A 27,462-nucleotide genomic window follows, 5' to 3' on the forward strand; every position below is an offset into this window, starting at 1 on the left:
ACTGATCTGACTTATTTTTGAGTCCTCTGTATCTGATCACCTACTGTGCTCATCATATTGCAGAGGGAATAAAACCAATCACGTTAAAACCAAATTCATCCCTTAAAATAGACAGAAAAATCTGCCTTTCCAAAACTGGGCTTTGCATACAGCTTTAAGTGAGACTGATATCTCATTTAAAATCCATTACAGATAGGATGGTTTAACTCTTCACATATTCGATTTAAACTAACTGAGCACTTTGACTACGTGGTGTTAAACTGGTGTAAGTAGGCTTGGATGGATACTCTTCACTAGGTGTAGACTGCCACTATTACAGGTCTGGGTGTACATGAAACTTTAGATCTATATCTCTGCTTTAAGTAAGGGAGAATGAAACAAGAATGGAGTCATGATCAAATGAAGGCTAAACTCACGTGAGTGCTGTGGCAGCTGTATTTCTGATGCAAATGTCTAGAGAAATATCAGGAAACCTTAGTGCAGGTGTTTGGCAATCCACACATTATAACAGCGATGTTTAGGGGGGAGGGGGGGAAAGCAACACAAAAAACAAACAAAAAACAAAAACAAAAAAAAAAAACAACCACAACTTTCTGCTGCTCTAACTAAATCTATCACTGGGCTTGAAAGTACTATATGAGCCAAGGCCAGGCCAGAGTCACGGCTGCAGCTGTATGTATGTACATGGGTGTGCATTCCTGCCCAATTGTAAATGTGCAGTGAAAGTGGGAAATACAGCAGCAGGCACATCTGAGAAGGAAAACTGCATGGAAACACAGCATATATTTTAGAGACTGGTTACTGTGTCATAAACAAAGAGCTTTCATATTCCTCAGGAAGACCTAGATTAAGTAAAGCGGAATGTGGCTCCTAGTTTTCCCTGGTCCTGAGGCCAGCAACATGCTGGGCTGCTTCTCTTCCAGTTGATCAATTCCGTTCATTCCTCATACATCCTTTATTGTTGATAGTCAAGAAGAAGCACAGGAAGTGATGAGGCTTTCCTCATCATTTCTGAAGTTGAGATGGCTGTGAAGTCCAGGGTACGAGCCTCCTTTCCACAGCATCTTTGCAAAAGCAAGGGATACCATTTGACACAGCAATCAGGAGAGAAGTATGTGATTGAGGCAGCAGCTGTAAGCTTGGCATCACAGAAGAATCAGTCTGAACTTCTATATAAAATATCCTACTCCTGAATGCAACTGAGCTTCTAACATGAAGAAGACATTGAGGCCCCGGAGCATGTCCATACAAGGGCAGTGAAGCTCTGAAGGGTCTGGAGCACAATGGGGAGCAGCTGAGGGAACTGGGGCTGTTCAGACTAGAGAAGAGGAGGCTCAGAGGAGACCTTATTGCTCTCTACAACTCTTTGACCAGAGGCTGTGATGAGGTGGGAGTTGGCCTCTGCTCCCAGATAGCAATGATAGTGCAAGAGGGAATGGCCTTAAGTTGCAGCAGGGGAGGTTCAGGTTGGATATTAGGAAAAATTCCTTCTCTGTAAGTGGTGGTGCACTGGCACAGGCTGCCCAGGATGGTGGTGGGGTCACCATCCCTGGAGGTGTTCAAGAACCTTGGGAATGTGGCACCGAGGGATGTGGTCAATGGGCACGATGGGGATGGGTTGGGGCTGGGCTAGGTGATCTTAATGGTCTTTTCCAACCTTAATGATTCTATGTGAGTCAGAAGAGCACACGAAGAAAAAAGGAGCACAGCTCTTTAGCTGCTAACATAACCATGGCTCACATAGCAGTGAACTGGCTGTGTGACATCCAAGAGGCCAAAAATACAGGATCAGTCTTCCCAGCTAGGTGAGGACAGCAGATGACTAAAGATAAAATAATAATATTTAATAGCCTCTTAGCATTCCTCTCTTCTGAGAATGTGATTCAGTGTTGTTGTAGAGAAAATAGCACTTAACAAACCTGATTAAATTCTTTGAGGAGATTACAAAGTTGCCTGATAAAGGTAACTACGCAGATGTGCTATACTTAGATTTTTTTTACAAGGGGATTGAGCTAAAACCGTGACATCCTGCTTAAAAAATAGCACAGAATAGTATGAACCAGAGGATATGTGAGACAGATTGAGAGCTGGATAACTGACAGATCTCAAAATGTTGTTGTCAGTGGGGACTCGTCACTGAACAACAAATTCTAACCAGGTTTGGGATTCATTTCTACTTTATTCCACGCTTTTTATCAGCAGTTTGAAAGATAATGTGAAATGGCCACTGATAAAGCACACTGACAGTGGCAGGGTAGTTAATGGAGCTACCACCTGACAAAGACCATGACCACTGGGTAAGCAAGGTTCAGTGGTCAAGGGCTGCCTGGGAATGAGCACTCATGGAAGAGAGTGAGTAGGAACAGGGAGGTTAATTTGCCTCCATATAAAGCACAGAGACTAAAGAGGATAAGATAACACATCCAGGCCTGGGGCTCACATTTTAATATTCAAAAGGTGGTTAAACTGAGGGCAAGAAAGAGCCACAGAACTGAATTAAAGAGTAGAGAAAATGCCTTAGAGCAAGATACTGAAATTGTTCGATTGGTTTCATGCACCCAAAGGGAGAAGAAGGGAAAACTGAAGGGTGAGTTAAGTTCAGCGTATAAGTAATTTCATCAGAGAGAAAATAGTGAGGCAGAGCTTTTTAATGCAGGAAAGAATAGCATAAACACAAACCGCCACTGGCTAGAAGCTGAAACCAGACAAATTCAAATTAGCTGCAAGGCGCACGTGTTTAACAAAGAAGTGATTAACCACTGGAACAAACGACCAGAGGGAGGGGCAGCCTCTCCTCTTGATTTCTTCAGATCGTGACTAGACACCTTTCTGGAACAGATGCTTTAGGCAAGCACAAGTCAGTGAGCACTGGGTAAGGGGCAAAGAGGTCTAATGGTTCCCCCTAGTTGTAACCCTTTGAGCCTCCGGTCCCAATCCGCTCTACGTACAGAAATGCCTTGTTAGCACCCCTGGAACATAAGGCTGTTTAGTGAGCTTATAGTGGAAGCCCATGGCAGAGTTTAGCATAGAACAACTGCAGATTCCCACCTGAATGTCTTGACTTAAACAATATATTCCCTGCAAGAACCACAAGATTGTATCTAGGTCACGCAAACTTTCCCCCAGAAACAGCCTCTGGGTATAACAACAGTGTGGCAGATACAGCATCAGAGCATGTGCTGGTATTTGTGCTTGTAAAGGCTATGCCTCTGAGGCATCCGCTTGGGCTGGGAACAGCAGGTTTGCTCCTCTCCCATCATGGCCAGAAAGAGTTCAACTCTGGGGTTTAGGAGCTGTCCCTTCTCTTGAGTGTTTTAGGAATTATGAAAGTTTGGACAAGAATGAAAAGGGAAGAGGACATGCTGAATTTTCATGCTCGTAGCAGGGCTGGAGGGGTAACTGGGGAGAAGGGGCTTTACGTTAAAGTTCCCCTTGAGTTAGCCACACGTGCATGCAGTTTGCATTACTGCTGAATCACTTTATTTTTTTTTAAACCAGCATATTATGCATGTGAAAATATAGCAGTGCCTCTGTCTATAATGGGTCAAGACCTCACCACCACATGCAAAGAAGAGGGAAGTTGTTCATGCAGCCATGAATAATATTTTACCTTCTGTATCCTGTTCAGTTAAATACAGCCCAGAGTGGGTACTGAAGTTAAAAATACCTGTATAGTTTATATAATCACATCAATATGTTTTAAATGTATAAATTCAACCTATTTCTTCCCTCCAAATACCTTTGGCAAGCAACCAGAGCTGTGACAGCCTGCCCTCCATTTATGCTGTCTCAAAAAGAAAGCCTTCCAAGACTACTGATCCTTCAGCGTTGGACCCTCTGTTCACCCCAACCCAGACACACAATGTGTTGGTAGGGCAACTGGGCTTTCTTGAAACCTTTGCTGGCTGGTGAGCGTGTCTGTGGGCCAGCACGTGCTCAGCCCTGTGCGTTGGCTCTGTCCCTGTGGAACCCTTGGTTTAGGGCTCTGGTGCTGATGTCTGCATTCGTGATGAGTAAGCTGTAAGTCCCCAGGCAGCTGTGCTGGGTCCACAGATACCATGCTAGACATGGGACTCTCTGGAAGAGAATACAGATCATTCAAGCACCTCTGTGCCTTAGAGAAGTGACATTCTTGTGCTGGTCACTTCTACAGTCCAAAATGTCTATGGAATATCTGTTACAGTTACAACCTGCTTCATTTAGAGCCCCTGATTTAACTGAAAGTCAATGAGAGTGCTGTTTACCAGATAATTAGGCCCTTTCAAAGTCCCTGCTTAACATGAGCAGGCAGCACAAGCTGTGTGCCAACCATACTGCTGGAGGTTGTTGGCACTAACACCAGTGCCATGTAACAACAACAGTATTGCTTGTGGAGCGTACTGCCATGGAAGAGATGCCATTTGATGGGATTAGCACTGAGAAGTTTCAGGTCCAACACAAACTAGAAGCTTCCAAGTTCTGCCTGGTGGTGGATAGGGAAGAGATAGAGAAGACCGAAAAACCACGGAATCACTAAAGTTAGAAAAGACTACTAAGACCACCAAGTCCCAACCCAACCCATTCCTACCATGCCCCCTAATCACATCCCTCAGTACCACATCTCTACTTTTCTTGAGCACCACCAGGTAACTCCACCACCTCCCTGGGCAGCCTGTTTATGGGACGGAGAAACAGAGCTGTTGCTGATGCTTGGTAGGGCCTGAGTTCCCCAGGAATTGCTGCCCGCTCCCCACACACCCTGTGCCCAGAGCAAGGTGCCCAGCAAGTCAGGAAGTGCTGCTCCACAGGGGAATTCTCCTCCAGTGCTGTCAGGCAGGATCTGGGCCCTCCGTCCCACCTGTGCTCGTGCCAAGGGCCAGAGCACAGCCCAGCACTAATCCAAGGTTTCTGGGACAGATTGTTCAGCCAGCCCCTAGTGCTTAATGCATGATCTCACCCAATGGCCTAGTTTTTCCAGTGATAATGCTTTTCAGGAGCTTTGCAAAGCCTTTCGTAGCATCTAAGGGGTATTAAGATGTGAATCCATCCCCCCCGTGGCTAAACCAAGGGCCACAAAAACATTTTATGCATGAGTAAGTGGCAGCAGCTAACCTGACTTGCCTGGCAGCTCTGGCAGAAAAACACCAACAGTTCAGCACTTGAGCTCATTAGTCAAAATCTGACTCGCTAAGGTTGGGCAAACATCATCCTCATTTAATACAACGACTGTTGTGGGGAGAAAGAACTGCTGGAGGAAGGGAGGGGAGATGGGAGCCCAGCGCTGCGCCTGGAATCTCACACGCCGCTGCCCCAGCAGAGGGAAGACGGGCATGTGGCATTTTCCACTGGCATGCAAACAGCTGAGCCTATCTGATATCTGGCACACAAGTGTCTGGCCTGCTGTTTACCAGCTTGCAAGCTGATAAGGATGCGGAGGGGGTTGCTCACAGCTTCCTCACAAAAAGGGAAAACAGAGACACGGTGAAAAAAAAAAAACACCCCCGAAAAAAATGAGAACAGGAGCAGGAGTGAGAGTTGTTGGTGCCCGCAAGCACGCGTTGGAATAATAGCAATAATCACTGCCATCCGTAAGAGGCTCTTGCGCCAGGTTCTGCTTCTCCCCCTCCCGCTCTCCCCTCGCCTTGCTGTCTGAGTCACTGGATCTGAGTCACACTCCTGTGCTATTCCTGTACCCTTCCCTTCAGCTGGGGATGTAGATTTGTTTTGGCTGGAACGATCTGGGCACAGGAGGGACCATCTGCTGCTAGTTCTTGCTTGCTTTGCTCTTGTTTCTTTCCCAGAGAAGGGAAGTGAGTGCTGCCATTGCAATAATTCACAGAGAGCATGCTGGGAGCATACACCCCTTACTGTACAGCCAAGGACTGCGATTTGTCATCCAAAAGCTTATTATCTGTGGCTGACCCTGAGCAGTTGTCTCCACGTGCTTAACCAAGCTGCTCTGACAAAATCACTTCCTGGCCTTATCAGTTCTCCCTGAGGAGGGTGGTTTTCCTTTGGTCAAACCCCAACACCCCTCACAGGCAGCAGCAGAGCAGCAGTGGGATGCAGGGTGTTTAGCGCGTCCCTTCACATCACCGTGATGAGGGAGAGGCGCATGAAACAACTGAGCAACATGTGATGACTTGCCATGAGCATGAATGGTAATGATGTGATGGAAGGAGTGCTCCCTTCTGGTCTTCCCATTGGTAACAGTGCTCACAGTCAGAGTAAGTGTCCTATTTTGCTGCTACACAAGTAATTGGCTGTCAGTGCAAATGACTTAATGTCTAATCTACAACCAGCAGTCTTGGCTGATTCCTGCATCCACATCCTGAATGAGGAAGGCAGCAGAGCAAAGGTGCACAAGGGGAAAATCTGCTGAATAGCTGAAAATAAGGTGGGCTGGATGATGGGGCTGAATAATCAGGAGCAAAGGTCTGTGAGAGAGTAAAGCAAGCCCTGTAATACAGGCATACCAGAATTCTAGGAGCAACCCAGAAGTTTTGGAGGCTCTGCATCTGGGCATCTCTCTGCAGGGAGCTTTGGGGATTGCAGCAGTCAGGGACCTGGTGCCCAAAAATCTCCAAATGAGAGGCTGCTCCAGCCACCTCTGCCGGGGCATCCCATGTGCAGAGATCCCACGGTGGAGAGTTGCATTCAGAAAGCATCAGCCCAAGGATGTGTAACTTGATGTGGTATTGACCAGACATATTTAGGAGGAGAAAGCAGGATTTGCTTCTTACCTAGAAGAAAATATATCTGCCCATTCAACAAGAAAGCTTCCTGGACTCTCTGGAAAACCAAACCAACCAAGTCAGCCTCCTGCTTTTCATTTACAGTCTATTAAGGCTTGTTAACTTAACCTCACCTCCCAAAGCTCTGGAGCATTCTGTAGGTGAGTGGTTCTGCAAACCCTGACACATCCATCTCCAGTAATATTTTTCTCATTCCTCACTGTCCCTCCTGAATAATTTAGACTGAGTTTCCCAGATTCCAGGACGTAAAAATGCTCCGAATGACACATCCCAGAATGGAGAGCACTCCAGCACCTGTGGATCAGGGTGCCTTCACCAGAAGAATGACTGATGATAGCCACCACACTAATGTCACACCCCTGAGGATAAGGGCTGTCATTCTAATTGTTTTTCTGAAGAGTGATCTTAGCTCTAATTTCAGCACAGTGGCAGCTCTTTTTGAAATAAGGATGCTCTGAAAGCAGGCTGGAGATTGAACATTGCTTAGAGGGCTGGATGGCAGCTGAAGCAAAACTACAACCTCCACTGGTACGTGGCTCACATTGGTACTTAAGGCATTTGTAACCATTAGTGTCCTTACACAGACGAAAACCAGATTACCCAAAGGAGCTGACTACAAAGGTCTGGGGCAAATTCTCTACGGGTGGAGAGTGACCGCGTCATTCTTAATGGAGCTACAGCAACGTGATCTACCCTCCCCATAGTGGTGGCTAGACGCTCACATCACACTTCCACCCAAACTAACTCTAATTTGTTCTGGATCTGAGTCATCTGCCCAGCAAGAGACAAGATGCTTCATCTCTGAGTGGCTGCAACGGGCACCCGTTTGTTAAGGTTTGCCTTGCAGGTGTTCCCCAGCCAGGACGCTGGGCTCTGAAGGCTGCCAGCACAAACCACCAAAGGACAGTCCCTGCCTCAAAACCCTTGCAGTGCATGCAAATGCCACCGCAGGTGCTATGCGATTTCTCTTGGGATTGGACACAGTTTACAGCAAAGAGGGCTGAAGCCTGGCTGGAGAAGTTCATAGGAGAGACAGATTGATTGCTCAGCCCTTTCAGGAGTGCTGGTTTACTATTTCCAGTGCTTCCACTCAGGCTACACAAAATTACCCAGATCCCAAAGAGGATTCTGTCCCACTCCACCATGCCTGCTTCTCCCATCCCCACTTCCACCATGCTTCTGTCCCAGCAGAGACAGCTCAGGGCACATCTCCTGGCCCCTTGCTTTTGCCATGAGATGGCTGCCCAAGGCAGCTGTGCTTGCTCCAAGAGACAGGGAGGGGGAGTTTCGGCTTGTGCCAATTAAAAAAGCATGTTAATTGCTGTTCTGCTTCTGTTTCTTCCTCTTTGTACAGGGGATAATATCCACATGCTTACTACTACGCATTGTTTAGTAACATGGATAGTCAATTCCACCCGAAGATACAAGAGAAACCAAAGACCAGACTGGTTCCCTTCAATGATGCTTTCCCCTTAATGCTCTTTTCTTCCATTTTGCATTCTGCATCTCCTGTAGACTGGATTTTATCCCCTCCCCATCTCTGAAACACGAGGCTGATTATAATCAGCCCAAGTCAAGGCATGAACAGGGACAGTTGATCTCTGCCTCTCTGTATTTCTGATCCCAAACACCCTAAGGACAAAGTCCTCCACATTTCTCCTTTTCCCAGGCACACTTCAGGACACCCTGGAATTGCAGTATGTGCTGGCCTCAGAGATTTACAGCTCAGCGAGTTCAACCTTAGATTGTTTGAATATGTTCACACATCTTGCTAAAACTGCTGCATTCTGTGTAGGCTTGGTGTGCTATCTGACACAGCTGTATCAAACCCCCGTGTCACTTCAGCTATAATAACCCAAGCATACATTGTAACTCTAACCACACGTCATACCCCAGTGCTGTCCCCTAACTGTAAACCCTCCCATCTGCAGATTTGCTTCGTCTTTGGTTTTGTTTGCTTCTGAGCAAGGGTGCTTAGCCAGCAGATGGAAGATAGCCAAATGCATGGACCCAGGGATGTGTAGATTCTTTGCAAAAACCAGCCTGTGGTGTGTTTGCCTCAAAGCTTGCTGATAAGATACATACATTGACTAGAAAATAATTACGGTAGCTGTTGACCCTACCTGATCAAGCATAGAGCATACAGCTTGCTTTTCCCTTTGTTGAGCTCTGAAGTTCTCACTGAAGAGGCCTCATCCTTGCAAAGCACAATGCCTTGCACCAAGCTTTTACCTGCTTATAGATGCTTCTGACATTCTTACCTCCCAGCTCACAGATATAAGGGGATCCTGTGAGAAAATGTCACATTTGCTGCTTGCCCTCCCAAGCCCAGCCCTGTTTCAACAAGGTCAAACTCGCCAGACAGTCAAGAACCATAGGACCTTTGCAAAATGTTATGTGAATCATACTGTTTGCACAAGAATTTGTCACACTGAGAGTGAGAACATGGCAGGATCAACTAGATCTCTGAGATCAAGCAGTGAGGTCCCACCACCACGTAAGAGCAGGGCTAAGTTTCTTTTTCTTTCCTCAAGATAGCTCTTGGACATGTGTGTGCAAATATCCCTGCCAAAATCTGGTCAGCAAAATGATTCTGGGGCTCTGTGGAGCCCAGAAAAAGGCTCAGACCCAGGGACAAAGGAGGCAGCCCAAAGGCAGCTCTAGTTCATGCCACATCAGGCTCCTTATCCAAAGCAAAGAAGCATTCACCCTGATGCTTTGCCAGCTGATGTACATTGAAAGGATAAATCTGATAGTAGCATTCTGCTGGAATTGCTCAGGATGCTCAGAATTCCACACTGCAGCACTTGTAATTTCATCTTCCCACAAAGTGACTGGAATTTATTGAAATCAGTAAGTTTTTTCAGAACGACCTGGATGAAGGCGAACACACTTGGAAGTTCGGACAATGCAAACTGTCCATAGTCTTGAAACAGTGGGAAGCAGGTGGGATTTCTCTAGTGGAAGAATAGCAATAGCAATGTGTTGCAATTCCCCTCCAGGCAGGACCCACATTTGGGGTGGGTGAAACCTGACCCTCTGTTTATGAGTCAGGACAGCTCCCAAGTTTTAACATTTACAGAGTTGTGTTTTCACCAAATACGACACGCAGTGATTAAAATAATGAGCTGGAACAAGCCGAAGTTATAATTGCTCCTTTTCCTCCCCTCCCCCAAGTCAGACTGAGTGCTTCGTTAACTACCTTGATGAACCAATCAAGGCTTGGCTAAATCAGGGAAGGAGCAGACAAACCCTGGGAGACATCTGTACAAGAAAAGGCATAATCTGGACACTGAGCTTTGAAGGCAAGCTATATAATGAGAGCTGACTGTATCTCAAAATCCATGTTAGCTTGAATGAACTTATGTAATAAACATTTATCACAGAACATATGTCAGTGAGCACCTGCCAGACTTCAGGAGCGGAGCCAACACAGCTTGAATCGTATATGTATTGGAAAAAAAAAGAAAAGGAACTTGGCGGCAGGAGGCTGGCAGACGCTTTTACTAGAAAAATCAGAAGTGATTTTGAGAGGAGCAGAAAATTCCTGAAACCTCTTTCTTTTTGTATAGGAATTTCACACTTGGAAAAAGCAAGAGGGAGATTCACCAGCATGATGTTGGGCTGAGCCAGCAAGCTTCTTGCTTAACCCTACATCTCCTCCAGGGCATCCTCACACCTCTGTGCCCCCACAACCCCATGTCCACACCATCCTAGATTCCTGACTCACACCACTGCCTGCAGGCAGGTTGAGCTGAGATTTACCAATTAGATTGTCCAAACTATACCTGAGTAAATCAAAGTTGCCTTACCTCCTGTTGTCTAACCCGAGCACTTACAGAACTGGCATTATCATTACGTCCAAGCACTATGGGATACTTCTGTGCTTTCATCATTGCTTTTTCCTGCTGTAAGCGTCCTTGCTTTTCCCTGAAGCTATAAATGAGAAACTAAGCCTTGAAAATGACAAACAGCTGATCCTCAATTGACCCTTTGGACTGCTGACCCTAATGGGAGTGTCTAGGGGCTTGACACCTGATTGCTCACTAATCAGCTGCCCTGTGTGTGGGCTACAGCCAGGAGCAAGCAAGTGGCCAGGGGCATCTTCTCCAGGGAGCTGCTGGTCACGGAGAGCTGCTGCAGGGTGGGCACAGGTACTCACTGCATAGATGCCACTCCCTCATCTCCCCAAATGCCTGATCCCAGCTGCTCTGCAGGAAAGCAAGAGACTATCTGGAAAAGGAAGCCTCCCTAACCACCTGATGGTAAAAAATGAGCAACAAGTGATTCGTTGTTACTGCAGCTCTCTCTGCTGCGCTGAATCCACGGCCGTTCATTAACATGAATCCAGGCTGGTTCTTCCCCAGGTGTGCATGGTTCACCTGGATAACTGCCTGCTTGCTGACCTCCGGCTGCCACCTCCATGTGCTCTGAGCAGATCCTTTTGTTGGTTTGGTTTGGTTTTGGTTTTGTTTGTTTGTTTGTTTTGTCCCATCTCTGTAGAAATATGAATGCTGTTTGTGTCTGTGTTTCATCCTCTCATGAATCTCACTGTTGGAACTGCTCTAACAAAGCCCTACTAAAGCAGTGAATGCAGTAGTGGGTCAGAGTTGTGCATTTCTTCCACAACTATCGAACATGAGCAAAAGCTATCTGGTATGAATACCTGACTAAATTTAGGGGGTTTTGTATTTAAAGTTTATTTTCCTAAAAAATCTAGTTGTAGATTCATGGAAGAAGATTGTTCCTTGGGCAAAATAAAAATGATGGTGCTGAGAGGTGGGTTTTTCTAAAAAATATTCAGGAGGCATCCTACTCATTCCCTCCCCCTTTCAGCTGCCAAATGTCATTGCACCCCCCTGGATGAAAATTATCAGATTTCATCTTTCCAGATGGGAATTGGTTTTCCTCAGCAGAGAATCAAAGCAGACTCAGAAGAGTCCCTTCCAGCAGAGCCTGGCTGGCCTTACCATTTCTCGAGTGAACTTGATTAAAGGGCAAACCTTTCTTTGCAGCGCTCATCTACCTACCCATAACTCACACTGTGAAAATTCATGAGTCAACACTTTTTCCTCAAGTGATTGTGGGGGACAGGTTAGGCACCCAGCCGTGCAGCAGAGTGAGGACACCCCTGTGGTCCCTCCAGCTCCCACTGCCCTGTGAGTCTCCACTGGGGGTGGCAGCATAGGAGGGACATGGCTCATCCACCCCCTCTGACATAAGAATCTGTCCCACATACCTGGTGGGGAAAGAAAGGCATGAAAGTGAGAGGAAGTGGAAAAGATCAAGAGTGCAGGGCAGCAAGCTCACCACCGGAAAATAATAAAAAGAAATGTGTGCAGAAATAGTGTAACTGACATGCAAAGGAGGTCAAAACAAGAGCTCAAAATAGCTCTCTGCTGGGGGGATGGGGGGGGGTAGGGGGGGGAGAGGGAGAGTGTCTTGGGTGGTGAGTGCTGGTTGGCTGCTGGTCACTTCTGCAAGCTGTCTGTACCCCAACCTACCAACCGACAGCTTTGTAGAGTCCTGATCTCTTAGGAAACGAGGATTTCTTCATACCATGCCTGGTGTGTTAGAGCCCATGGGATGCCTGCACCTCTCAGTAGAGGATAGCACTGGGTCTCCGGTGGTGGTGCAGGAGTGCTCCGGCTTCACCCAGTCCCTTTTTCCCAACTGTTTCTCTGGTGCCAAGAAAAGCAACTGAGTCTTGTTTAATTTACCCTAACACAAATCCATAGAATAGAACCATAGAATCATTAAGGTTGTAGGAACATCTAGTCCAACCATTGACCAACCCAATATTGCCCACTAAACCATGTCTCTAAGTACCACCTCTATGCATTTCTTGAACACCTTCAGACTAAGTCCAGTTTAACTCATCAAAGAGACTGGGCAGAAACGAAAGGAGGATCCAGTCTTCCAGAGTTGGTTTTGCTGGAAAGTACAATTGCTCCTAACTTATCTTCTTGAGAGTGCTACTTTGTTGATACTGATTACAAAAGGTACAGGTACAAAACACTGGGGAACATTACCTGGCTGGGCTTGGCTCGCAGTGCCTGGCAGCAGGCTCTATCCTCTGGGTCCTCAAATTCTGGATCAGAGCTGGGGAGACTTCTTGTTCCAGTGCAAAGCAGGATGCTCTCCTTGAATGAGCAGTCTGCAGCCAGATCCTGCAAAGACATTGTTTGCTTCAGGACTTCAAAACACTGCTGATAGTGTGCTTAAATCTTGGTGGTCTGGGCAATGAAATAAGTGCAGAGGGAGCTGGGCACTGTACACTCCTGCTCCTTGAATACCAATTCAAGCTGAAGCAAAGGGAAAATAACACACTCCTAAGTGTGGAAGGGTGATATATTTTTGAGTATTATAGGTTTCACAAAACAAGGCAATTTTGTCCATGCATTGAAGGAAGTTTATTAAGGTTTAATTAAGTGTCTCAATCTAGATTTAGATGTGCTCATTCCTGGTATCTGAGCTTAAAGCTGTTAGTCATTAATACTCATGTCAGGTAACCTCCACCACCCTCAGCCCCTCACCTGACACTTACATGCACTTGAGAAAGATTGCTGATATCCTCCCTGAAAACTAATGAAATCACAGTGTGATATTTTGATTTCAAGGGCATCAAAGTAATGCAAAGTAATGATGGGATAGGGAGGCTCTGATATCACAGAAGCTCAGCTTTTCTTGCCTATAGATCTGGAAGCACCTAGTGAAAAAGGTCCAAATCACTCTTCCTCTGGTCTCATTGGAGAAACTGAAGCACAGAGCACTGAAGAGATGCTTCCTGCAGCACTGGGAGAGTGTCCATGCTCAAAGCCAGCTGTTCCAGTCCTAGCCTAACATACCCAACATTGCCCATGCCTCCCTCTGAAAGGAGGGATGAATTTAGTATGGACAGGAGATCTCTATATGTGTTTATGTGTTTTTGTGTTCTGTACACAGGCTTTACTGAGAAAAGGCTACTTAACAAAATAACGAAGAGGAAATCAATTCTGTCTTCAGCTGGGAAAGCAGGTCCCACTTTAGATGTTCAGAGTTTAAAGAGCAGCAGCTGACGTAGAAAAATGCTTTGTAAGGGTTGGAGCTGTAGCCAGATATTTTTCCTGAGATTATTTAACAATATTTGTGGTTCTTGTTTGCTGCACAGGAGATTAGGTAGAAAAGCCTGATCTCCTTTTGTCCTTTACAGGAGAGGAGAGTTCTCCAGACCCATAGAAAGGGAGAGCTCCTGGCTGGGACTGCCACAGTAATTCAGGAATTACTGAACTTCAGCAGGAAATGATTCTGTAGGTTTCAAAAGAGTCTGGTGGGAAGTGGAGGGATCATTAGCAAATCTTCTCCATGTGGGGCTGGTAGTTTACTGCTAAACAACAGAAGGCACAGAGCTCTTAGGGTTATTAATAAAAGGAGCAAACATTTTTTCTCCTTAACAGTCTGAATATGTCCAAGTTTTGCTATGGGAAGAGCGCCATGCCCTGTTGAGGGTTGTGACAGGGATCACCTATACACGTGGAGATACTGCTGGGTCTGAGAAAGGTTCACTTGCTCCCCAGAGATGCTGTGGGTTGCCAGAAGCCTAAAGCTTAAGTAACTCAAAATCTCATTTTCCCTTCTCTGTCGTTCCTTGCAGGCTGGCTATGCAATGCTGCTGGAGCATGGCCAGCACTCCCAGAGCCTGCCCCACAGCAATGGCTCCGGCCAGTGCTGGTGTTTGGGATGCACCACACCATAGGGAGAAGCAGAGTTCAAGGGAGCTGCACAGCATGAAATTATGTGTTTTGGCATTGGTCGAGGGCCAGCAGCTTCCTTGGACATCACAAGAGCTCTCCTGTAAAAAGTTTGCCAAGTCCTCTTGAGCCCCTCACAGCCAGCAGGACCATGCGATCTCCCTGCACAAGGGAGGGGACAAATCAGGCCACGTGCAACCTGTAGGAGAGCTGGGCCTGGCCTTGTGCACCCAGCATGGTGGCAGGGACCTGCCTCCCTTGTGTTCTGTCAGGGGTCTTGAGGCCTCTGCCACAGAGAACAGAAGTGTTTTGGCATCCTGGATGTTAAATCCCGGGTGTTAAACCCAAGGCTTTTAGTTGCAAACCAAACCTCTGCTGAAGGCGAACCTGACCCGCCACAAAGGCCTCACGCCTCACCTCAGCAGTTCTGCCGTACTTAAACAACACCTAGACCTTCAGAAACATGCCCAAATGCAAGCAGAACCCTTGCCACTAATAGGGAACTTCCCGCAGCCCTCCAAGGCTGTGCTGGTGATTAATTCCCTACCTGATAGCAAGGGCCTGATCTGCACCGGTCTGGTTGCTGCTGCAGCACCTTGTGCTGCCTCTGATGGACGGATTCAGTTTGATTTCCTCGCGCATATTTGTTCCAGTTTCCTAGAAAGCCTTTTGACTGGAGGCTTCCTGAGCTCAGCAGGCAGTGCGCATGCCGTGTACGTGTGGCTCTGCTGGTTGGGGGAGCTGAATCGCCGGCCCCACCGCTACTGCAGCCACGGCTGTGTGAATCCACGCAGCGTGGGCTGGAAGGGTCTCGGCTTCTGTGGAATGAACATCTGGGAATGTGCATCTGATCCTCAGACCACATGGGTGGGGGGCTAAAAATAAAAACCAACTGCTACTCCATTCCTCGGCAGCATTGGGGAGTTAGTGTGGGAGGAGAAGCCAACGGCCCCTACCACCCCCAGCAGCATCCTGTGTTTCACAGACTGGGCTTGTGTACATAAAAACAGTCAATCACTGTAGGCTATCACTTTTTATAAAAGGGTTTTTCTTAGGGAGGGATATGCTGTGAGTTTTCTACCTCACCCATCTGTTTGCTGTCAAAAGATGCCCTGGTTTTGCACACATGACCTCACTTGCCCTTTGCAGAGGAGATGATACAAGTGCCCACTGCACTTGTAAAAAAGGTGACAGCATTACAAACGGAAGCCTGTGAAGGCTGTCTGTGTGAATATGGGTAAAGACCACATTTTTAGAGTAGTCAGTGCCTTTCCCTGCTGCAGAGGTGGGCTGATCTGGGCTGTAGCAGTTTTGCAAGGTCTCCAGTGGGAACAGACACTGACTTGCCAATGCATTTTTACACTTCTTTCAGCCCTTGGTTTCAGAAATGCCATGCTCTCTGTGGTGGCACTGAGCAACTGTGGGTGAAAGAGAAAATTTGCTTTGGGTAACACTTTTCTTTAAACTTGCTTATTCTGCAGGGTTTCTGTTCCCTTCCCCTGATCCAAAAATAACTTAATCCAGAGGTTTCTTCAGGTGAATACAATTCACTCGGAACAACCAAGGAACAGTAGCAGTGTGTTGATCTGGTACTGCAAAGATCAGGGAGAAAAGCTCAGCAGAATCTGACCCAGCCTAAACCAGGATTCATTTTGGTCCTCTGCAGGGATACTCTGGGAAAGCAGAGTGCAGTCAAACCTCTCCGTGTCTGATTTTTCCTCTACAAAATTAAGCTTTTTTGCAGAATGACAAGAAATCCCACCGTGAGCATACAGACAATGACACGGCCTGACTGTACTCCTTGGTGGATGCTGCCTCAGCATCCCGCATCACACAGATTTTCACTCATCTGGAGGGACGATGACAGGGAAGGCACTGGGGAGCACAGCATTTCTGCAGCAGTTTCTTCACAGCTTCCTGCATCTAGTGCTGCAGCATTTCAGGCTAGTGGATGGGGTAACACCTCCAGGGCTGGGCAGTCCGTGGTTTGCCATCCGCCTATGGTTCCCAGGCTGTTTAAAGCCAGTATTGTGCCAAGTGAGCAGCAGTGGCTGCAGGTGGGCTGTCACACAACCTGTGTCTCTGACTGGGAGGCAAAAGGGGTGACCTAGTTGAAGCCATTTTTTTCAGGAGCTCTGCTGATCATCTGTCCCTCCACTAGGGAGCTGAGGAGCTCCAGTAGCATTAATATTTACCAGCATTTTAACCATAGCTTGTCATCTCTGGGATGACGCTTCTGGCACACAAGTGAGCATGAAGGTGCCTCAGCTGTGGCTTGGTTTCTACCAGATAAAAGTCCAAAGCAAGGACACCAAGCTGCTGTGCTTTGCTTTCCCAATGGGTGGGGAAAAGCCTGGCTGGATCAACGCTGCAACCATCACTAGGATGTGCCAAGACAATTCCCAGAATCCTTGTGTGAAATTGGATCACTCAGAAAACCAGCCCAGGAACACAGGTATATAAAGCCTTGCCTGCCTGGCAGCCCTGGCAGGTAATGAGCAGCTTGAGTCATACCTGAGCAAGTTGTCCCCAGGCGGCGACAGACTCTCAGTCTGGGTGGGTCAAGGTACAGCTGCCAGCACCTCAAATTTTGAAGCAAGCTAAGATATATCACCGGCAGCAGCCGTGTGGGGCAGCAGGATGACAGCTGGCAGCCTGCTAGAGAAGACTGGCCTTGGCAAGGAGATCAAGGCCCTGGGAGTGGGCAGGAAAAGGAGAGGAACCAGGAATGAGAACTGAACTGGGGTGGGGTGTGGGAAGCAAAGCTGAAAAGAAACCTCTAAAGTTCTTTCTGTGGGAGGCTGAGAATTGGATTGCCCTAGTGGGCACATCCATAGAGCCCTGCTCTGGCCTCTTCCTGGCAGGCCATGAAAGCTCTGCTGCATCCCCACCCTGGAGCCTTCCCCTCAGCATTGTCCAGAGGTGCTAGAAAATGACATGAACAGCTCTGCTAGTTTTAACACCACTCAGTTGTGGAAGAGATCCTCCATCTCCACTGTTTGCCATATGCCACTCCACACGCAATTCCTGGTGGCTGCAGAATTAGCCTCTTTGCATGTGGCAGCAGGGAGGAGACAGCTGAGACAAACAGGAATACCCAGAGCAGGAGGGGAGCTCCAGAATCAGGAGGGCTGCTGAGCTCAGTTCTGAAAAGGTGGTGGGTCCTAATGTCGTTGATTGCCTTGATTAACTGCAGGTGAAAGTGGTGTGCTCTGGAAGCGTAAGTCCCTCTTACATTTCTGCTGCAAATGGTCAGGAAAGGCAGTATTCCTTTTCTCTCCCACTCTCCTTCTCCTTCCAGCAACTGAAAATACTTTTAGCTTGCAAATCTATGTCTCTCTGAGCTGGGAAATCTGCTGCCACTTCTCAGGTCAGAAGCCCTATATTCTTTCATGCTTCCCAGGCAGTGAACTCCCAGTGCACACTATCTCTTGGCTGATCAGCTCTGAATCACAGGCCATCAACAACATTACATGCAGAGGGAGAATGAGATATAATTACTATCCCCAGGGAGCACTGCGGCCACCTCTCTCTGCTAAGCCTTTGAGGGTTTCAGTTGTTCATTAAAAAATCCCTAATCTTCTATTGAAGAAATAGGAGAAAGATTTCCAGCAGCTCAATTTCTAATCTGTGGCCAAAGCCACAGGTTTGCTTTTGCTTCCAAACTCAAGAACCTGCCTTGCCAGAAATCAGGACTTACAGCTGAACCTTGGAGGTGCTTCATGAGATTTCTTTGAAATCTCATGGGCCCCACCAGCAGCAATATGGAGACCCACAGCCTTGTGCTCCTAGACCAGGCTCATCCAACCCTTCCCAGAGCACACCAGCAATATCTGCACAGGAGCAGATGGAGCTATGGCCCAGCACGTCGCCCATGTCCTGCATGTCTTGAGCCTAATCCTACGTGCGGTTCCTGAGGCACTGAATGAAAATCATTTATGGGTGGTTTTATCACCCATAAGAGGATGTAGAAACTGGAGAGTGACCTTGGGGTTTTCTTATGTCAAATTATAATCAAGGTTGCTATTTCACTGCCCAAATATTTAAGCGCGAAACACAAACCTTTACAAGGGCTACCACATTCCTCAGGTTATCTATATTGGTCCTGCCTGAGCCTATAAATTCTACAGGGACTACCAAAGTAAATAATACATTTGCCTGCACATATGTTGTTCCAGGGGAACTCCTGTTTTGTATAGCCCCAAGGTCATTAGGTCAGGGACCTACTTACAAATCAATTGAAAATTACCTTTCAAGTGACACCTGCATTAACCTTTGACTCTTGTTGGTCTGGATGATGCTAAGGCCACCGGCCTCTATGGGGGGACTCCTCTGTTGTGACCATGGTTTATTTGCATTATCTATCTTCCCTGCCTGCTCTTTGGAATTGCTGGAACAATTCCCACAGAATGTGCAGGGACATTTCCCTATGCATTGGTCAGACATGGCAGGAGATACGCAAGGCTGTGCTTTTTGCTGACAGGTGTCAGAAACAATAAGGAAAAAGTATGTGTCTGCAAGTGAAAAAAACAGCACCACCACGAAAGCATAAAAAATACCCCACAACAACACAGGAAGCAATTATAAAGACTCCTTGTCAACATACTGCTTTTCTACTCAAAAGATGTCTCCTTATCTCAATCACTAATGACACCCATAGGTTATTAAAAGCAAATGAGTTGTGCAAATCAAACTTGCTCGCCTTTAGACCTGAGCTGGAAAGAAAATTGCTGGATCCAACAGCCTCCGGACTGCCGTGAATCACTCCTCATTTTCAGCGGGAGCTTGTTTACACTCAGTATTTCTTTCAGCTTGAGTAAGGAAATCAGACTGGCCATTTCACACAATTTTACTCTCCTTCCCTCCACCCACTTGCATTGCTGCAAGCCAGTGCTGATCCAACAGGAGTGTTGAGGAGGGTTGAGCACAGCTCCCTTGTGCATCTCAGCTCTTGTTGTCTCACAGCAGTGACCACACATTGTCAGCTCAGTGTCTCAGCTCATTTCCTCTGCCAGGACTTCACTTAGCAAAGGGGATGCGATCTTGCACTACACCTATGCAGGCATCCTAGACCCCATGCTGGATGCTTTCTCCACTAGTCAATTAATGTGAGAACTGGTCTGGGCTCCCTTTTCTTCTCCTCTTTCACGGAGGCTCTTCAATACCTCTATTCTGTGTATTGCTGAACTTGAAGAGTCACACAGGAACTCATGTACAGAACTCTTGCCATCAGTTCAGATACTGTTCTTTTTTGTGTGAGGCAACTACATCTTTTGTTTATTTCTAATTCCTCCTTTGCACCCCAGAGAAATATTGCTCAGTTTCTTCGCTGTTGGTGAAAATTCTGCTACAAATCACTGCTCTGTGAAACAGGGTAGAGATGCAATGATCCTTAGACAGCAGCTGATGTATCCCACCAGCTCCTGCAGGGACTGAATTCCCAGCCAGCCCCAACCATCCAGCTGGAGATGCCACTCAGGGGCACCAGCTAGTGTACAAATCTGGTGGGCATCAGATGACATTGACAAAGAACACCTGAGTGGCATGAGAGCACCATATCCTCAAGCCCACTCTGCCACAAACCACCATTCTGCCACCAGTTGTCTCCCTGGGGACATCGCAGGGCCATGCAGCTCCCTGGAGCTGGGCTTCCCCTCCCTACAGGCATGGGTGCTTTTGGCTACTGGCTTCTGATTGTCACTTGGGAGAAGTGGGTGCTTCTGGAAAGTAATTAACAGCCAGAATTAAAATGGGCAGACCACAAAACTTGGCACGTTGCTTTTGGCAAATGCTCCCTACCCCTCTGGCTTACTTCAGGCCTAAACCTAGCTGATTGTATCCTGCTAACAGGCTTCAGCTCTGGATGCTGTTGAGACTTTGCCAAGTACAATCTGTAGGATGTTTTAATTGGAGAAGAGAACAGTAATAAAAAGACCTTTGACCAAGCCCTGCAGATCAGGCTAATGGCAGGGAGGACCATGATGCTGTCTGGTCACCTCCCTTGTATTGTCCCTGTCAAAGAGAGTAGACTGGAAGTCCAAATCTGCTTGCCAGCTGTCTTTCCTGCCCAGCCTCACTGTGCATAGCAGAAGTGCACACTGACTGCCCAAACTTCCCAGCACAGGAGCACAAAGCAGTTTGCTCACGCTCCCCTGGAGTACCTGTGGTAGTGTCATTCCTCAGGAAGCTTGCCCTAACCCATCCAAAAATTTATTCTGATTCCTCCTGCCACAGCCCAGCCATGCCCAAGCATCCCCATTGCATGCAGCACAGGCTGCACAGGTGGGATGAGGCTGCATGGGAGCCTGGCGTGCATCATCCTGGCCGCACTGACTGAAAGCGCGATGTCTCACCCGCTGCTGCGCCGCCACCAAGGGACCACGCGGGCGGCTCGCTGTCTTGGGGGCTGCAGAGGGGAAGTGCAAGGGGGGGGGGGGCTTGACTGGGACCTCAGTTTCACTTCCTGCCCTGTGTGGGGAGAGATCATTAAAAATATCTGACTAAGGCAGATTTCTTTGTTCTCGGTATTACTAAGTGCTCCCCAGCCCCCCCGTGATGGCAGCAGTGTGGGCAGAGCGATTTCACTTTCCCCTGCTTTGCAGATGGTCACAGCTGACTGGGCAGGTGTATGGCATTGCTGGACCGCTCACCTTCTGGCTGCCCTGCTTTGCTGTGGCACAGTTTATGTATCTGCTCTATGGCAGCTCTGTGTGCTTTGCCCCAGAGGGCTCTGGGGGACCCAGCTGGGAACTGGGTGATGCAGAGGGATGCTAGATCAGCACAGAGTGAGCACAAGGGCATTTCTGGAACAGTAGGAGACTTGAGACCTGAGCTGCAGCATTGTGTTGTGTGGAGTCACAGAGTGGGAGACCACGATCTCAAGCTTGGCTGCCAACAAGTTCATCACTAATCTCCTCTTGGTGAATGTGACCACAGCAAAAGATATGAACACCTCCCTTACAAGGGACAGGCTGAGAGAGCTGTTCAACCCAGAGAAGAGAAGATTCTGAGGAGACCTGAAAGCGGCCTCTTGGTGCCTAGCAGGGCTGTAAGAAGGAGGGGGACAGACTCTATAGCAAGGTCTGTTGTGATAGGACAAGAGGAAATGGTTTCAGATCAAAAGAGGGGAGATTTAGTCTGGATATAAGAAAAAGATTTTGCAATAGGAATGGTGGGGCACTGGCACAGCTGATGGAGCTGTAAGTGTCCCTGTTCATTGCAGGAACCAGATGGTTTTAGGGGTCCTTTCCAGCCCACATGATTCTATGATTCTATTATTTTAATATCTGCCCCCACCACTGCAACATAGGTCTTTGTTACTTTTACTGGCCCAGTTGACTAACATCCACAGTACTCTACAAACCTCTAACATGTCTTCTCTTGCAGCCTCTGCACATACAGACATTGCAGCTTAGAGGAACAGTGGTTTGTAATTTAAAGCATCCTTTTTCACATGCATCAAGCCCTGTGGTGCAATTAGATGTTCTCTTTTGCAAAGGCAGTAATTAATGCTTCTTCAGTAGCCTGGGAGTTGGGAGCGGGACAGGGCATGTGAGGTGAGCTAAAGACAGGTTGCACTGGGCTGGATGGCTATCAGCAGCTCGTCTCCTGAGACAACAGCAGCCAAGAGAGCGGCTCAGCAGGTCAGCTGGAAAGACTGTTTCTTCTTGTTTTTCCACCCGTGCCTTACCAAACCTTTTTATTGATTTCACTGCAGATAGGGAACGAAACATTACACCTACATGGTCTCTCACAGTGGCCAATGTTTCATTCCACGTTTCCAAATTCTGTGCTCATCCAGACTCCTGTAGCAGAACAGCTTTCCTTGTGCATAATCTGCCCATCTCCAGGGCCATTCTTCCAGCTGTGTTGATGATTGCTGCAGAAATCTACCAGGAGTCAGATCAAATTTCAAAACAGGTTTGATCAACCTGAGACAAAATATCTGTGCACTACTAATGCTTTAAATCCCATACGTTTTGTTGTTACAGAATATTAGTGCTTTCTCCCTGTTGATGCAAGCAGGTGGCAGCCTGGCAGGTGATAACCTGCTGATATTAATACCATGCTGCAGGTTAGTGGAAGCTGCCTTATCTCTCCATCAACAACTTGACTGACGTTGGATAAGGCTGTTGAGCACTGGTTCTGAAAGCTTAGGAGGGATGGCATTCAACCAGGAGGCTTAGCTCTGCTTGTGTATAGCAGTGAGGTCTTTGCTTTGCTTGGGATGGGAGTCCCAGAGCCCAGATCTAACGAGACCTATTCCCTCAGCCACACTGTTCGAGGTGAGGGCATGGGGACCCCATAAACCTCCTGTGTGGAGCCATGGTGCTTCCCTGGAAATTAGACCCAGAGAGCTCTTGAAGGGTAAAGATGGGCATCCCATGAATTCAGCAGCTCCTTCAAAGCAGAAGAGAATAGACAGTGTGCAAGGGGGCTTTTATTGTACAAAATAGCCAGGTTAAAGATAGGTGGCTGTTTTCAAAGCTTGATTTAAAAGAATTGGCTTTTGGTGGTTTTTTTTGTTTTGTTTTTTTTGTTTTTGGTGTGGGGGGTTGTGGTGATGGTTTTCTTTTTGCATATGATTTTATGAAGTACAGTAGAGACCTTCCCTAATAACACTGATCTTCAGGAAATGTGAGGATGTGTGTGCTGCTTCCAGCCACCCAGGGTGCTGCAGGTGTAGGGAGTGATGATGGTGCTTCAGAGAGGAAGAAGGAGGGAGGGAAAAGCTTTTGGGGTGAAGTGGTTGTCCTTCAGCTCATCAAAGCTCCTTGCTCACGGCTAGAATAAAGCAGCCAAAACCTCTCTCTTTCACCATCATCAAATGAGGGAGATTTTGACTGGTTTTCCATTGCACAGGAGGTTGTGGTCTCTGTTATTCTGTTGTCCTATGCCTACCAAGGGCACGTGTGCACGTGTGTGTGGAGGGTTGTGCACAGGCACACATGTGGGTGTGGGACAAAGCGTGTAATAGAGGCAGAACTTGCTGAGTATCTGAGGATGGAGGCTGAGAAAGGAAAAACTACCCAGCCGCAAAACAGACCTCTTTTATCTGTTTTTCTCATAAGGCAGTGCGAGGATGTTTCTGCTAAAGCTCTGCTCACAGCAGCTGCATTATGAAATGACTTCTTTTTAACAAATCCATCTGCCTGCTTTTTAATAAGCAGGGCTTTCCACCATTGTATATGTGTGAGGTCTGACCTTTTCATAGGAAAAAACATTCATAACCAAAAGCTATAAATAGAAACCTTCAGACTGGAGCAGATAAAGATGTAGGTTATGCGATTTCTTTATTTCATTTTATTTTTTCAAACATAAAGTGGGAGGGAAAGGAGCAAGCTCTTTTAAAAACTCATAAAGTTCTTTTATTGCCTTAAGCTCTCTTAATATTTACTGAAACACTTAAGGAAAGATTTAAAACAGTAGAGCTTACAAGACAAACATCTGCCTCCAGGCAGGTATCGTTACAAAAGAAAAGAAAAAAAGTTTAGTTTAGGAAAAAGGGTATTTCCCCCAGCTACAAAACAAAGTTTACAAAGGTATTTCGAGGGTAAGCTTTATATTTTTTTCCGTGTTCTGGTTCTGCGTAACTTTGCTCTTAGTATAGATCCTTAACCTTCAAAGGGACTACTCATGTGAGAAACGCTGATCATTCAGTGTTTCCACTTCTAGCTGTGTTTGGTCCTGTGCTCCAAGCCCCAGTTACTGGAGGCAGGTGATTACATGAGAATCTCAGCTTACTTTAAGAAACAGAAAGAGTTAAAAATGAAGTTTTTAAATCTTGTGGTTGAAAAGAAAGCTCGAAAACATGTTCTCCGCACAGCCTCAGACCCAGAAGGCAAATAGTATGAAACCAATCTTCAGTCTAAATCTGCTAATCACACAACTTTCTTGATGGGGAGCAGTATTTGTTAAGTGTCCAACAAAGGCGTCAGAAGAAGCAGAGTAGGAAACGATCAGTGCACTTGTGGCTTATCTGAGCCACGTCAGCAAATCACTGCTGCCACATGCAAAGACCCTTGGTGGATGCTGGCTCACACTCAGGCAAGTCAGAGTGAATAAAGAGAACGCTTCAGCTAAGCACACGTTTAGCTGATCTGCTGTATCTGTGCCTCAGATTCTGGGATATGCGAGTATTCTCTGATATTTAAGACAGCACAGAAAATAAATCAACTCGCTTGGCACTGTCAGCATGGAAATAAAGATAAGCTGTTAGCTGCAGCCGCTGAAGTGTGCGGCGGTAATACAATACTTGGAGTCTCTGTGCCGCTTTTTGATATACTTTGGCTGCATAAGAAACAATTACACTGATCCATATTTCATCAGGCATTGCAGCTTGAGCATCTTTTATGACTATTGTGGAGCTTCTCAGGTGTTTGCCTCCTGAGAGAGGTGCCTTTTTACTGCGGCTGCTTGATGCCAGGCTCCATCCTCCCATGATGGGATGTGACCACGATACAGGGGTGGCAACAGTGAGTGGCACAGCTCAGTGAGGAGCCAAATAACGGGGTTTGTCCAGCAGCCACAAAAGGAACTTTGTCTCTTCTGCTGCAAGCCATTTTAGGCTGAGTTTATGTCACCACTTCCCCGATACCTATAAATATTTTTTTTCACGTATAGAAAATGGGAAGCTACTTTGAGATCGTAGAAATGAGAGCAGGACAGTGATTTCTGCAAAGTCTGCATGCACTACAGCAGCTTTATGGGCACAAGCATGTGTGTGCTCACCGCAGGTAGATATCACTCACAGCCTCGCTTCTCCCAGGTGAGGGCCTGGTAATTGAATGCCTCCCAGGTGAGAATGTTCAAAATGTTTTTCAGAAGGCCCCAAAGCCACAGGAGTGAGATGAAAACCCATTGGGAAGCCAGGGAAGATGTCAAGAATTCTGCATATGCAGTTTGAAGAGAGGGGAACCCCACCATCCACACGTAGAGAAGTGTGACGTGGACAGCACCTATTGCACAGCTGCTCTCCATTACTTGGCGTGAACAGTGGAACCAGGGCTGCCACGGGGACAACCTGGACAGTGCAAGAGATGCCCATTTTAAGAACAAATGCGTTCTCCATTCTGCAGGGCGGTGCTTGATGTTCTCACTAAGGTGAGACCAAGTCCTGTGGAAGCTGTTGGCAAAGTTCCCGTGGACTTTGGTCTGGTCCAAATTCCACCTCTTGAGTTTGACTATGGTCCAGCAGCGCCTAAGCCTGATGCTGGCCTCCTGCCCTCCACTGAGTTTCCTCCTACAGCAACAGAATGGGGCCCAAGTTGTATCTTGCCAATAAAACAAATAGAATTAAATGATGCAAGGGTGTTTGAGTCGTGATTTTCATCAGCGTTTCCTTTTCACTGAGCTCAAAGTCTAGTTTGAATGCCGCCTACTATTTTAGTTTGCAAGAAAAGGCTACACAAAAAATAGGTTTTGAATCAGATGCTTTACATAAACCATGGGTTTTACTAAAAACTGATCCATTCTTCTCTTTTTCAGTCCTGCAATAGCAGTTCTGCAAGGAGGTAGTAGAAGTTCCTGTACTTTCATCTTGTCTCAGAACACTTAAGGTGGCCAAAGAAGGTTATGATAATAATAATAGTAATCATAATAATAATAAAAACCATTGAAATCATTCCTCACAAGTGATTAATTGGAGGAATTTTGCCACATGTGGGTGTGATAAGTCATCCAGAAATAGGTCACAGTTTTCTGAAATGTATCTGAGGTACAGGATTATTTGCCAAGTAATTTATACCATACAAAACCCTCTTGCTGTTAATAGATGGCGCTTTTATTTTGACTTGTTTTGACTGAATAGCACCACGGTTCACATGGCAAATATCTATTTCTTTATTGGGAAGTGGAGTTGGCATCTACCTAACTGTGTGCTGGAGCCCTCCTGACTGAAGCCAGACATACATGTACATTTAGGTGCAGGGAGGGTGATTTTGTTGACAAGTCCTTGTGCCAGCAACACACGGGTCCCCCAAAAGCAAGGGGCTCAGTGCTGAGCCTGGGGATACTCTGACAGAGAACAAGAGCATCTTTTTAACTGCCCTTCCTGAGATTCAGGTGGGGTGGGAGGCTGTCCCAAGGTAGCTATGTAGGCATTGAGGCTATGAGGGCTATGGGAAGACAAAATGGAGTCCTTCCTCAGTTGGAGCAAGCTAAGTATGGTCTTGATTTGATTTGCCCCCAGCAAAGTGTGTGACTTTTTACAGATAACTTGTGCTGGTTCCGGGGATGAGAAGATTCTTTGTAAGATAACCCTTCTGAAGCAGTTCATGTTAGAATCAAGCCCAGAGAAGTCAGAAGGAAACTCCTCAAAGAGTGTGGCAAATACCATGAAACTGCAGCAAATGGAAGGCGAGGGAAGTTTGCCAAGGCCATCACAACTCACATTTTTTTCAGGCAAATCATCCATCCCACTACTTTCTTTTGAACTCATCTCACAGTAGGAAGCAAAGAGATGCTCTCTGATCTGGGCCTCAGCATTCATTGTGAGCCTGTGCATGTGTGTTGAGAAAGCAGAAAACCTCCCTACTGTGCATGGAATTGTAAGGCTATTGTGGTGTTTATGTATCTGTGGCTTACTCCTTTATAAGAAGTGGGATAAATTGTACTTGAATAAAGACATGGCTACATCCACTCTAGGGAGTCACCCTGACTGCCTATCACTCTAATACTCACTCTATCACTCTAACTTAACAAACAAGTACAGAATGCTGTGTAGACTAAGGTTTTCCTATGGTTCTAGCTGAACAAAGGAGAGACAAATTGGTTATAAATTAATTTCTGTGTGGAATAAGATCCTTTGCGTAGCTTAACAGTAAAAAGGATCTTTGGGATCACTCAGAATTACCCTGAATAAATGCAGGAGGCCATGTTTATTTACTTAGCACATAATCATTCCCAAAGCATTTGCCATAAAGGATAACGATTGAAACAGATTTCCGATTGAGTAATTTCGTGCACATTCCTAACACTTTCATTTCAGAAAACTGAAT

Source organism: Tetrao urogallus, assembly GCF_951394365.1.
Source record: "Tetrao urogallus genome assembly, chromosome: 9".
NCBI lineage: Eukaryota > Metazoa > Chordata > Aves > Galliformes > Phasianidae > Tetrao > Tetrao urogallus.